Raw genomic sequence first — 13,615 nt, 5'->3', positions numbered from 1 at the left:
GAGATACCCAGTGTACGGCCCTTTAGCCTCACTGGGTGTTGTGGCTCTGGATCTGACCCTAACGTGTTAAGTTTTTGGTTAACTTTTAGTACTGTGGTATGATGGTGTTTATTTGACATCTACTAAAAAAATGAAAACAGAACTTTTTACATGTGATTATAGAGTTTTTAGCTTTTAAATACATTTTTTGAACAAAGGCTCTGCCTCAGGCTGTCAAGGTCTATTGTCAATTCTGAATACTTGAGTGAAATTCACCCAAGTGCAGTGGGCCAGCACAAGAGTTACACACCACTCATGTCTGATTTTGCAGAAAATGTGCGTGCACTTTCTGCTGGCCTGGGGCTGCTTTTTTTTTTTTTTTTTTTTAAACACTGGAATAGAGAAATTTGATTCTTGAATGTTATGGTTAGTATTTTCTATAATGGTAGTTGATACTTTGCTGTATCTGATATGCAAATAACTGACAAATCTGTTTCAATCCAAACAGTTTTTACACTAACATATTATATATGTATATTATTTGACAGTGGTTGGAATACTTTTAGTATTTTTCTCAAATAGAAGACTTATTTTTGTAATTTTTGTACATTTTTCTTAGAAATATTTCTAAGTATATAGGTCTTATTGAAAATTTTAATTTTAAACATTAACAGCATTTGTACAGTGCAAGTATTTGTGTAAACTTAATATTTTATTTGAATGCTTTAAACAGGTTTTTTTTTTAAATGTAGCAAATAGTACAGAAATAACGAGACTGACAGTACAGTTACAGTCAGGTGTCTATAAGGTGGTAATTTAGGACATAGCACAAGCTACAAAATTAGCAACTCTGTAAGGCATTAGCTATTAATTTACATTAAAAACAAATTTTACAGAAAAATTAAAATGCTTGTGTTGAACTTCTAACTATGCAGAATAGTCTAGGGTTTATGATAGTCTCTCTTTGAAGAATCACCAGTATTTTCTAAATGTTATTTGTGTACTGTAGTTTTTCCATGAGAACAAGATATAATTAGAGGTGAATTACATTAATCAAAATCACAAAGAGATCTGGGTGAAATCCTGGCCCCTGTGAAATCACAGAAAGTTTGCCATTGATCTCAGTGGGGCCAGGGTTTCACCCTCTATTGCAATCTGAGATACACTGGATAGAAACCCATCTATCTTGTAAAAATCAGTTTCCTGTGGTTTACACACAATTGGATAGCAGATGATCTCACTAGCTCTGTGGTAACAGCAATCCACATATTTAAGAGCAGAGTTAAGCCCTAAATTGGTAATTTCTACATCTGATATGCACATGACTTCTGAAATACATCCTTTAACATGACTGGGAAGTGTAAATCTTCATCAACAAGAAAACAGACTTCTACAACTATTAAACTTCTCATGATTTTGTGCAACACACACAGATTATTAGAATTAAAAACTGCCAATTGCTAGCAATAGTGTGGAAATGTAAGCATGTTTATTTACTACAGGTGTATTATCCATAGGGTATTTTAGGACTGGTAGAATAAATATTGGCTGAAGTTAAAACTTAGGTGAAAACTGTTGTTCCTAGCAATTACTTCTTCCCCCGTCCCCTTTCTAGTACATCTCTGCTTTTTTTGATTAATAATAATTTCAATTCTCTCATATCTCTAAATTATAGTGGAATCCTGTTTCATGCTAAAGTGGAGCAGGGAGTATTTTAAGACTTTTATACATCCCCAGCCACCTTGAATTTTCTCTCTATTTGATCTTAAATGATAGCAGCACCACTAGGCATACTGGACCAAATTCATCTCTGGTGTATTTCCACTGAAGCCAGCAGAGTTACACCAAGGCTGAATTTCACTTACAGCTTTTTACAATGGGTTACTATGAGTATCTGCTGGTGTAATAATGCAGAATTTAACCAGTTTGTCATTTTTGAATAATAATAATAAAAACATTTGTGTATTACATTGCTTTGTAGTATATTGCTGCATTCTACTAATTTTCTTATGAATACAATATATCAAAAGCCATAGCATTGAACATTTGATTCCATTTGAAGTATTGCAAGAGGCTGCAGCCTTTTAACATTCTTTCATAGCTTCGTCCATAATGACACTGTTAAATTAAGACCTTGATTTAAGCTGAAACTCCTGGAAAACTCCTCATCCACGTCAACCCAATCAGAAAAACAAAGCTGTAGCATCCACTTTGTTTTCCACAGTTTGCAATAATCTCTGTTCTGGCCTCGAAAATATCCATTCATGACTGTAATATGATGGCCATCATGGTATGCTAGAATGGTTTAATTATTGGACAATCTCCGACCAAGAGGAATATGTCACAACAGCAGTATGGCTACTGAGACACTATTCTGGTCTGTCTGATCCATCCAATATACACACAAGAGTCTCATTACTGGCATATGTGCCTCCTTCAGAAATATGTGCCAAATCATACCGCAAATGAGGACGGTGGGATAGGCAGAAACTGAGCATAGACTTAGTCAAGATTGCAAGACAGGTGGATGGTACTCCTGGCTAACTCATAGGCAGTTGCAGGTGTGCTGCAAAAGGAAAACGGCAAGAGTGAGGATACGAGGCCATTGTGAAGATGATGTATTAATTATTTGATTCAGTCTTCATTGCAGAGGATAGGGGGGAGTTCCACACACCTGAGCCATTCTTGTTAGGTGACAAATATGAGGAATTGTCCCAGTTTGAGGTGGGGTTTTGGAACAAATTGATAAATTCAACAGTAATAAGTCACCAGGACCACAGGGCATTCACCCAAGAGTTCTGAAGGAACTCAAATATGAAATTGCAGAACGACTAACTGTGGTTTGTAACCTGTCACTTAAATCAGCCTCTGCACAGGTGACTAGCTAATGTAAAGCTAATTTTTCAGAAAAGTCTCCAGCAGTCATCCTGGCAGTTACAGGCCAGTAAGCCTGACTTCAGTACGAAGCAAACTGATTGAAACTATAGTAAAGAACAAAATTATCAGACACAAATATGATATGTGGGGGAAGAGTTTAACATGGCTTTTTTAAAGAGGAATCGTGCCTCACCGTTCCAGTACAATAATTTGCAGAAGTCAACAAGAATGTAGACAAGGGTAATCAAGTAGATATAGGTTTCAGAGTGGTAGCCGTGTTAGTCTCTATCAGCAAAACCAACAAGGAGTCCTTGTGGTACCTTAGAGACTAACAAATTTATTTGGGCATAAGCTTTCGTGGGCTAGAACACACTTCATCAGATGCATGGAGTGGAAAATACAGGAGCAGGTATAAATACATGAAAGGATGGGGGTTGCCTTACCAAGTGTGAGGTCTTGGACCAAAGGCTCTTCAGGAAACTAAGGTATCATGGGATAAGAGGGAAGGTCCACTCATGGATCAATAACTGGTTAAAAGATCGGAAACAAAGGGTAGAAATAAATTGTCAATTTTTACAGTGGAGATGGGTAAATAATAGGTTCCCTCAAGGATCTGTACTGGAAACAGTGGTGTTCAACATACTCAGAAATGATCTGGAAAAAGAGGTAAACAGTGAGGTGGCAAAGTTTGCAGATAATGAGGGTGGAACAACTAACAATATCATCCAAAGGACAGGACTTGGTGGTGATGAGGGACTTCAACTACCCAGACATCTGTTGGGAAAATAACACAGCAGGGCACAGATTATCCAACAAGTTCTTAGAATGTATTGGAGATAATTTTTTATATCAGAATGTGGAGAAAGCTACTAGCATAGAGGCTGTTTTAGATGTGATTTTGACAAATAGTGAGGAACTGTTTGAGAATATGAAAGTGGAAGGCAGCTTGTGTGAAAGTGATCATGAAATGATAGAGTTCATGATTCTAAGGAATGGTAGGAGGAAAAACAGCAGAATAAAGGTAATGGATTTCAAGAAGGCAGACTTTAGTAAACTCAGGTAGTTGGTAGGTAAGATCCCATGTGAAGCAAGTCTAAGGGGAAAAACGGTTCAAGACAGTTGGCAGTTTTTCAAAGAGATATTATTAAGGCCACAAGAACAAACGATCCCACTGTGTGGAAAGATCAGAAGTATGGCAAGGGACCATCCTGGCATAATCAGTAGATCTTCAATTATCTGAAACTCAAAAAAGAATCCTACAAAAAGTGGAAACTAGGTCAAATTACAAAGGATGAATATAAAAAAACAACATGCCTGTAGGTACAAAATTAGAAAGGCCAAGACACAAAATGAGATTAAACTAGCTAAAGACATAAGGGGTAACAAGAAAACATTCTACAAATACATTGGAAGCAAGAGGAAGACCAAGGACAGGGTAGGCCCATTACTCAATGAGGGGGAAAAAACAACAGAAAATATGGAAATAGCAGACATGCTAAATGATTTTGTTTGTTTTCACTGAAAAGTTTAGTAGCAAGTGGAATCTAATTTAATGAATGTCAGTGAAAATGAGGTAAGATCAGAGGCTAAAATAGGGAAAGAACAAGTTAAAAATTACTTAGACAAGTTAGATGTCTTCAAGATACCAGTGCCTGATTAAATACATCCTAGAATACCCAAGGAGCTGACTGAGGCGATATGTGAGCCATTAGCGATTATCTTCAAAAAGTCATGGAATATAGGAGAGATTCCAGACGACTGGAAAAGGGCAAATATAGTGCCAATCTATAAAAAGGGGAATAAGGACAAGCCGGGGAATTACTGACCAGTCAGCTTAACTTCAGTACCCAGAAAGATAATGGAACAAATAATTAAGCAATCAGATTGCAAACACCTAGAAAAGAATAAGGTGATAAGTAACAGGCAAATGGATTTGTGAAGAACAAATCATGTCTAACAAACCTAATGGCTTTCTTTGTCAGGGTAACAAGCCTTGTGGATGGGGGGCGGGGGAAGCAGTAGATTTGGTATATCTTGAGTTTAGTAAGGCTTTTGATACTGTCTCACATGACTAACTAGGGAAATACAATCTAGACAGCCCTATTACAAGGTGGGTGCATAACTGGTTGGAAAACCATTCCCAAAGAGTAGTTATCAGCAGTTCATAGTCAAGCTGGAAGGGCATATTGAGTGGGGACCCGCAGGAATCAGTTCTGGGTTCAGTTCTGTTCAATATCTTCTTCAATGATTTAGATAATGGCAGAGTACACTTATAAAGTTTGTGGATAATACCAAATTAGGAGGGGTTACAGATGCTTTGGAGGATAGGATTAAAATTCAAAATGATCTGGACAAATGGTCTGAAGTAAATAGGATGAAATTCAAATGCAAAGCACTCCACTTAGGGAGGAACAATCAGTTGCACACATACAAAATGGGAAATGACTGCCTAGGTAGGAGTACTGCGGAAAGGGATCTGGGGGTCATAGTAGATCACAAGCTAAATACAAGTCATCAGTATAACACTTGCAAAAAAAGCAATCATTCTGGGATGTATTAGCAGGATCGTGTAGTATGGTTGGTGATGTTTATCTTAGGGGAGAAGGGGGTGTGGACAGATGGTGTGTGTGGAGCCTGTGGATGTTGGGAATGGCTATGAGATGGGTTGAAGTGGCGGCGGGGGGGGGGGTGAGTGAGTGAGTAAAAGGTTGAGAGTGTCTGTGGGGGTAAAGTTTAGGAGTGACTGCATGGGGATGTTAGGCGTGGGGCTGGGAGTGGCTGTGTGTGTAGGTGGGCTAGGAATGTCCTTGTAGGGGGGTTGGCAATAGCTTACTTGTGAGGGAGCTAGGAGTGGTTGAGTGTGAATATGGAGGGGGACCGGGAGTAGCTCTGTGATTGCGAGGGAAGTGGGGAGTGGGGCTGGGAGTGGCTCTGTGTGTGTGGAGGGGGAAACTGAATAGTTCTGTGGGGAGGTTGGGACTGAGAGTGGCTCTCAGGATCATGGGAACACTCAAGCCACTCCACCACATCAAGGTCATCATCCACAGCTAAATGTAAATGTTTGCATCTAGGAACAAAGAATGTAAGCCACTCTTACAGAAATAGGGGGCTCTATCCTGAAGACAGTGACTCCTCCACAACAACATGTCCGCATGGTCATCAGCAATGGATCTGAAACAGACCCCTTCCTAGTCAAGACAGAAGTCAAGCAAGGCAGTGTCGTCGCTCCAACCCTGTTCTCCATCTTCCTTGCCGTCATCCTCTGCCTCATTGCTGACAAGTTCCCCTCCAGACTTGATATCCAACACAGAATGGGTGGCAAGCTCTTCAGCCTCAATCGCCTCCAATCCAAGACAAAGACTTACTAAATCAGTCATTCATCAGTCATTCAACTACTAAATCAGTCATTCAACTATGCAGATGACTGTGCTCTGTGCACCCATGCAGAAGATCTTCAGAGAACAGTTGACGTCTTCTCTGAGGCCTCCGTCCAACTAGGCCTCACACTCAACACCAAGAAAACTAAAGTGTACCACCAGGATCCTGCTCCCGCAGTCACAAGCAACAAAGAGACCCTGGAGAACATGGAGCACTTCCCCTACCTTGTCAACTATCTGTCGCAGACAGACAACATCGACGAGGCGATTCAACATTGCCTCCAATGTGCCAGTGGACCTTTTGGACACTTTAGAAAATGTGTCTTCGAAGATGGTGACATCAAGAACCGAGCCAAGCTTCTGGTGTACCAGGCCGTTATCCCTGCTCTCCTATAGAATGCTGAAACCTGGGTCATGTACAATAGACACCTCAAGGCTCTTGAATGATACCATCAATGGTACCTCCGCAAAATCTTCTGAATCAAGTGGGATGAGCGAAGCACTAACATCAGCATTCTGTACGAAGCCCAAACTTCCAGCACCATGATCATCCACCAACAACTCTGTTGGGCTGGTCACATTCTTCGAATGCTAGACTATCTACTCCTGAAGCAGGTCATGTTCTCACAACTGAGCTAAGGCCAATGGAAGAGAGGAAGGCAAAAAAAGTGTTTCAAAGACTCCGTTAAAGCCAACATAAACTTATGGGAAACCCAAGCCTTCGACTGATTAAAATGGGGAAGGACCTTCTGGCAAGGATCCCAGCATTTTGAGACCCAATGAAGACAACAGGAACTGGAGAAACGGGAAAGGAGGAAAGAATACACTCCAGCCTGACTCAACAATTCAGATCCGCCCCTTCCATGGGCAAATGTCAGCCCCAGCTGTGATAAGATCTGTGTATCCTGGATTGGTCTCAGTAGCCCACTGCAGCTCTACCAGCAATCACTGGCTATAATTTCATGATAGACAATCATTCTCAAACTCCAAGGAATCACTGACTATTAAAATGCATATTGGCTGCTTGTACCCTAGCTTACTAAGCAATTCAGATTGCTCTGAATCAGTTACCTGTCCTCTTCATTATTTTCCATTCTGCCAATTTTTGTGTCATTTGCAAACTTTATCTATGATGATTTTATGTTTTCTTCCATGTCATTGATAAAGATGTTAACTAACATAGGGCCAAAAGCCAATCCTTCCTGTGAGAGTAGCTCTATATGTGGGGAAGGAAGAGAAGGGGATGGGAGTGGCTCTGGGCAGTGATGGGAATGGCTCTCTGTACATGAGTAGGAGCTGGGAGTAGCTCTGGGGGAGGGAGAGGGTTGGGAGTGACTGTGGAGGGAGAACTGGGAGTGGCATTTTGTGTGTCTGTAGATGGAGAATGGGAGTGGATGTGTGTGAAGGCAAGCCTAGGAGTCTGAGTGTGTGTGCACACACGTGAGAAAGAGACACAATATAGACCCACATTAGATGTGGATGAACTAAGGTTTTAAACGGAGGTGGTATATTAGCATGAGCAACAGGCCCAAAACACGTGACCAAGAAGTCTGAGATCATGAGAAAAAAGAGCTGATGTGTTAAACTGATAGTGATGCTTCAAAATATCAGTGTTGTTTTATTTAAAGTTTAGGATAAAATAACACAAATATAAATAAATAAATACGGTTAATTGGGTACTAGGTACAGTAAATAATTGGCTATATAAAAAATGGCTTCATATACCCTTAGCTAAGGTCCAATAATTGGCAATGACATCACTTGTTTGTTAAAGGGTATTAAAAAAGTAAACGCCTTAAGAGTTCATTTCCAAGACCTACCTGACCAAGTTGGAGCTGACCAATATGGGTCTAAGCATCCCTGAGTTTAGTGTGTTTGTAAGTATCTTGATCAAATGCTTATGTTTTGTTATTGTTTGAATGTAGTAAATTACTTATTATTTAGGCATGTTTAGAGCAATTGTATTAATAATAATTGTCTTTGGATTTAATAAAGGAATGTATGGTTAAATTAGTGTTGTGGTAACACCCTGTTGCGACAGACTGTACCCTTATGTTCACCACTTATACAAAACCATGCTAAATTTTGTACAAAGTATGCCTTGAGGTATCATTTGAAAACTCATAATTCACTGACCATTATTGTTCTGATAAAATGTGGCAACATTGTTTGTAAAGTTATAAGATTTTACTGTATGACATTGCTGAGATATGCTTCAAGTTTTTTTTTTAAAAGCAGCCCAAACCAGTTCCTCAGAGACAAAAGGTTAGCCAGCACCTCAACCAGGTGTCAACATAATCAAGTGGACTATTAAAGGGGGTCCCCTGTATACACTGCGGTTGCGTTCTTGAAAAGGGCGATGGATACCCAAACGACGTATACCGGGGAATTTTTCCCCATAAGAAATAATGAAATAAGGGGGGGATGCATTCACAACTTGACAATGCTCTTTTCTTTTCGCCTAAACAGTGTACCTTTTTACAATGAAAAGTTATACAGTACACATTTTACATATAAAACATTGAATAAAATAATGTAGAACCCTACTAACACCAAACACATAGAACATTTTAATACAGTAAATACAGTAGAGTAATACAGTATAAAACAGTGTTGATTACGCTAAACTTAGGAAGAGGTGACGGCTGGATTTTCTTGGGTTGCTTTTTGGTTGCAGAAGTCTTAAAAAAGGATTTTATCAACAGCTGCTCTCCTGCATGAATCCTTGAACGATAGATCTCCCTGTAGCAAGCCACTGCATCATTGAAAACCCTGGAGACTTTGTCAGACTACTCACAAGAAGGATCACTGCTCTGTATGATTTCCGTCATCTCATCTAGCAATCCAGAGAAATGGGAGAGATTCTTTGTCATCAGACTCCTGGCTTCCTGCCCTACATCATCGTCATCATCCTTGCTTTCTTCAGATACCCATTGTTGGTCCAGCACAATCAGATCATTTGTCAGTTGCTCAGCCTGAGACTCCAGCAACTCCTGTACATCCTCCTCCTCCACCTTCTTAAAGCTGACATACTTTGCCAACTTGACAATTGCTTGCTCGAGACCAGGAACAGCATCAAATCCCATGAAGCTGTGGGCAGCATCTGGCCATGCATGGCACCAAACGCCGTTCATACTTTGCAAAGTGACCTCTTCCCACGACGCATCAATGTTTTCCACACCATTCAAGATGTTGTAGGACTTCCAAAACTCCTTTAAACTGGGCTTTCCTTCACCTGCTGGCTCCTTGATCAGAAGGGAGAATGTCCTCCGTAGGTAATAAGCCTTGAACGTCGCTGGCGGATGCAAGTACAGTACTGTACTGTACAATAGGGGAATGTGTTCCAATTCACGTCAGTCCTGATCCATGCAAACATAACAAGGACCAACATAAATTGGAACACATTCCCCTATTGATGAGCGACAGCTATCTGAAACAACAGATAAGGGGGAGATGGTGTAAGCAAGAAATTCACATATTGGCAAATAAACAGCTGGGGGTTCCCATCCAAAACAGACTTGCTGTCACCTGGACCCCAGCTAGAGATTATTCTAAAAGAGGAGGAAAACACAAAAATGAGGAATAGAGGCCCCAAATCACCTCTCACCTCCATTCCTCTCTGCTCACTGCAGTAACATGACCTAAAGAAACACTGGACTGGGGGAGGGGTCCTGGCTGGAAGACTTTCAGCTAGTAAAGGCTGCAAAAATCATGTGGTGAGAAAAGCCTTTGTGTAAATGGGATTGGTCCCACTCTTGTGGGGAACTTTCCTGGCTTATACACTACCCCGGTGAAACCTGGGCTAGCGAAAGGATCCAAGTCCTCGTTCCCACTCCTTTTACCCAGAGGCCCGCCTGACCTCGAGGACTCCCCTTCCACTCTCCTGTGTGGCAGAGTCCTCGTAACCCTGACAAAACTGGGCCCAGGATTCCCAGGGGGCTCAACCCCCAATCTTGTCATGGTCACGTAGGACAGGATTAGGGTGTCCCCACTCCCAGGTACTCTCTCCATTTTGGACGCTTCCCTGACCCACTGATCATTACATATATTTCAAGCCATTACAATTTATTAAACAGCAATCAATTTAAAAAAAATAAGGAAAAAATGGGAAAGGTTAAGGAAAACACATAACCCCGCTCAGTGACATAGGGACATCACAAACAGCTGTCTCTGGAGTATAAGAGAAGTTCACAGTCCATTCCTCACATATGCCAGGCCTCCTGTCCAGGCCCTGACTGTGCTGCAGGGATGCTGCTGGTAGACACTTGCTCTGGTGGTGGCCACACGCCTTCAGGCTCTAGTTGGCAGGACCCTTCTTCCCAGCGTTCTTCTCCGCTCCGCCCCGCCGCCCCGCTCAGGGTTACAATCCCCTCCAAGTCTGGTCTGCAAGGCCTCTTGGCTGGTGGCATCTCCCTGTGCAGGGCGCTGTGCCCAGATCCCCCTCGCTCTCCCAAGCTGTTCACCACACCCAGCTCTGGACTGCTCCAGTTCCACTTCCATTCTGCCTCAGCACTGCTGCTGCTGCTCTGCCTCCAGTTCTCTGGGCTGCTTTTCTGGCCCCTCTGGCTCTGGTTGCTGCAGCTCTCCTCCCAGCATGGATCTGCTCTCTGGGCTGCTTCTCTGACTCTTGCTGCCACTCTCCCCAGCTCAGGCTGCTTCTCTGATGGTCTCTGGCTGGCATGGCTCTGCTCCCCAGCTCAGCCTGAGCTCCTGCTCTCTCCTTAGCTTGGCCCCATTCTGGCCCAGGCAGCTCCAGCTCATATGGAGGATGGGACCCCCCCCCCCGGCCTCCTGCCTCTGCCCTTAGACTGCCTGCCACATCAATCAGGCTGACCTGGAGCACTGGCCTCTCCCCATTGCCCCTAAGGAGTGTCAGTCTCAGAGTCCCAATTTCCCATCAACCCTTCCTTTTGGTACTGGGAGCTAGCCAACCAAAAAAACCCACTGAGTTTTAGTTAAGGGCCAACAGTCCTCTTGCATTTGCTTTGATTTCAATTAGCTTGCTATGTTAGGTATTAGAAAATAAAGGGCAAAAATGTAAACTTTGTAACCAATACTGACTTTTATGCCTCATTATTTGCAATCACTTAAAATCTTTCTTTCTGTAGTTAATAAACTTGTTTTAACTAAATCAGTGTGTGTTTGGATTGAAGTGTTTGGGAGCCTCCATTTGGATAATAAGATTTGTGCATATCACTTTCTATTATTGAAATGACAGACTTTCTATGAGCTTGTATTGCACAGAAGGAAAGAGCTAGGTAGAACAAGATGCACATTTCTGAGCACCAGTCTGGGCCTGGGCATTTGCTGGTGTTGCCCTAGAACGTAATTAATGAATGGTTAGCTGTAACACTCATACAATTCAGCTGAGAGTGATTTTCCATGCTAGAGGCTGAGACAGCAGGACCAGATTGGAGAACTGAGGAGACACATCAGTCCATATCATATCCTAAGGAACATCACACCTGTATAAAAAATAATTCCAACAGTATGTGTGGGGAAGAGGGCTGGGAGTTACTGTGTGCAGGCATGCGTGAAGATTAAGAGTGGCTATATACGTCCAGGGGGGGAGGAGGAGGGAGAAAGTTACGAGAGACTGTGGGGGAAAGGGGCACTGGGAGTAGTTGTGGGCAGGGTTAGGAGTAGCTGTGTGTAGGAGAAGGCAGTTATGGGATGCAGAGGGGAGCTGGGAGTGGCTATATGTACGTAGGGGGCTGGCTCTGAGTGAGGGGGTTAGTAGGAGGGGATATTATACAGGTGACCTGGGAGCAGCTTCATGTTGGGGTGAAGGGGGGCTCAAAATGGCTCTGGGAGGGCTGTGGGGGAAGTCTGGCAGTGGCACTGTGTGGAGGTGATGGGAGTCTGGGAGTAGCTCTGTGAGGAGCGATGCGGGCTCAGAGTAGCTTGGGGTGAACTGGGAGCAGTGCTGTTGGGGATAGCAGGGGGTGCAGAATGGCACTGTGGGGGAGTGACAGGGTTTGGAATGGCTCCATGGAGGGGGTCTACGAGTGGTGGTGTTGCAGGAGGGTTTGGAATGGTGCTGCGTGAGGGTCTGGGAGTGGTGCTGTGTGGGGGTGACAGGGGCTCAGAGTGGCTCTGTGGGGGATCCAGGAGTGGCATGGGGGGTGGCATAGGGTTACCATACATCCAGGTTTCCCCAACATTTCCTTTTTTGATCTTCCACCCTCTGTCCAAGCGGAGTTTTCAAATAAGATGAAATGTGCAAGATTCTTGTGGAGCAGATGCTGCAGCTCAGAAACAGCTGGTTCCACACCCTGATGGGTCCCTCCACTGCAGCCACAGCTACCAGATCCCACCCAACAAGCCCCAGCTCCCAGCCCTGGGGAGAGGAAGAGGCAGGGAGGCGTGACTGACAGTTGGCTGCCACTGTGTCTTAGGCCTGCACCAGCCGCCCTGCCACCATCCTAAGGAGCAACACTGCCCTCGCCCCTTGAGAATGAGGCCACAGGTACCCCCTCCAGCACCCCCCAGGAACCCCTCCCAGTACACAGACCCCCTCCCATACCCCCAATACCCCCTCCCAGTACACAGACCCCCTCCCATATCCCCCAATGCCCACCCCAGTACAGACCCCCAATACCCTCTCTCAGTACATAGACCCCCCTCCCATACCCCCCAATGCCCACCCCAGTACAGACCCCCAATACCCTCTCTCAGTACATAGACCCCCCTCCCATACCCCCCAATGCCCACCCCAGTACAGACCCCCAATACCCTCTCTCAGTACACAGACCCCCTCCCAAACCCCCAATGCCCACCCCAGTACAGACCCCCAATACCCTCTCTCAGTACACAGACCCCCTCCCAAACCCCCAATGCCCACCCCAGTACAGACCCCCCAATACCCTCTCCCAGTGCACAGACCCCCTCCCATATCCCCCAATGCCCACCCCAGTACAGACCCCCCAATACCCTCTCCCAGTACACAGACCCCTCACCCCATACAGACCCCCCTCCCCATACCCCCCAATGCCCACCCCACAGACCCCCCAATACCCTCTCCCAGTACACAGACCCCCTCCCAAACCCCCCAATGTCCCCTCCCCGTACAGACCCCCCAATACCCACACCAGTACACAGACCCCCCAAAACTCCTCCCAGCACAGACATACTCCTCCCGCCCCCCCCGATACTCCTCCCTCACCCGTACCCGCCCCGGATGTACCCTGCTCCAGCTCCCGCGCCAGCCGCGGCCTCTCTCCGGGCGACGTGAGCCCCGGGGGAGCGAGGGACTCTCCAAGCGGCGGTTCGGAGCCGCGCTCGGGGCGGTCGCTCCGGCTCGCGCCCCTCACGCACGCGCCTCCAGTGCGGCGGGTGGGGCCGGAAGTGGCGGCACGGGGGAGGTGGGGGCGGGGCCACGG

The 13,615-nt window shown here is 44.6% G+C and overlaps 1 long non-coding RNA gene across 1 annotated transcript; it reads right to left on the bottom strand.

The window, feature by feature from the left end:
* Positions 1 to 672: 672 nt before the first annotated feature.
* LOC311519215 lies at positions 673 to 13,580 on the bottom strand. Its single transcript, XR_014711228.1, has 3 exons — positions 13,420 to 13,580; positions 3,300 to 9,663; positions 673 to 2,545 (listed from the first exon to the last, which is right to left on the bottom strand). It is a non-coding gene; the product is annotated as an uncharacterized lncRNA (long non-coding RNA).
* Between the last annotated feature and the right edge of the window lie 35 nt (positions 13,581 to 13,615).

The sequence above is a fragment of the Lepidochelys olivacea genome (genome assembly GCF_965140295.1).
Source record: "Lepidochelys olivacea isolate rLepOli2 genome assembly, chromosome: 4".
NCBI classification, from domain to species: domain Eukaryota; kingdom Metazoa; phylum Chordata; order Testudines; family Cheloniidae; genus Lepidochelys; species Lepidochelys olivacea.
Note: the sequence above shows the minus strand (reverse complement) of the source record. Positions and strands in the feature narration are given on the sequence as shown.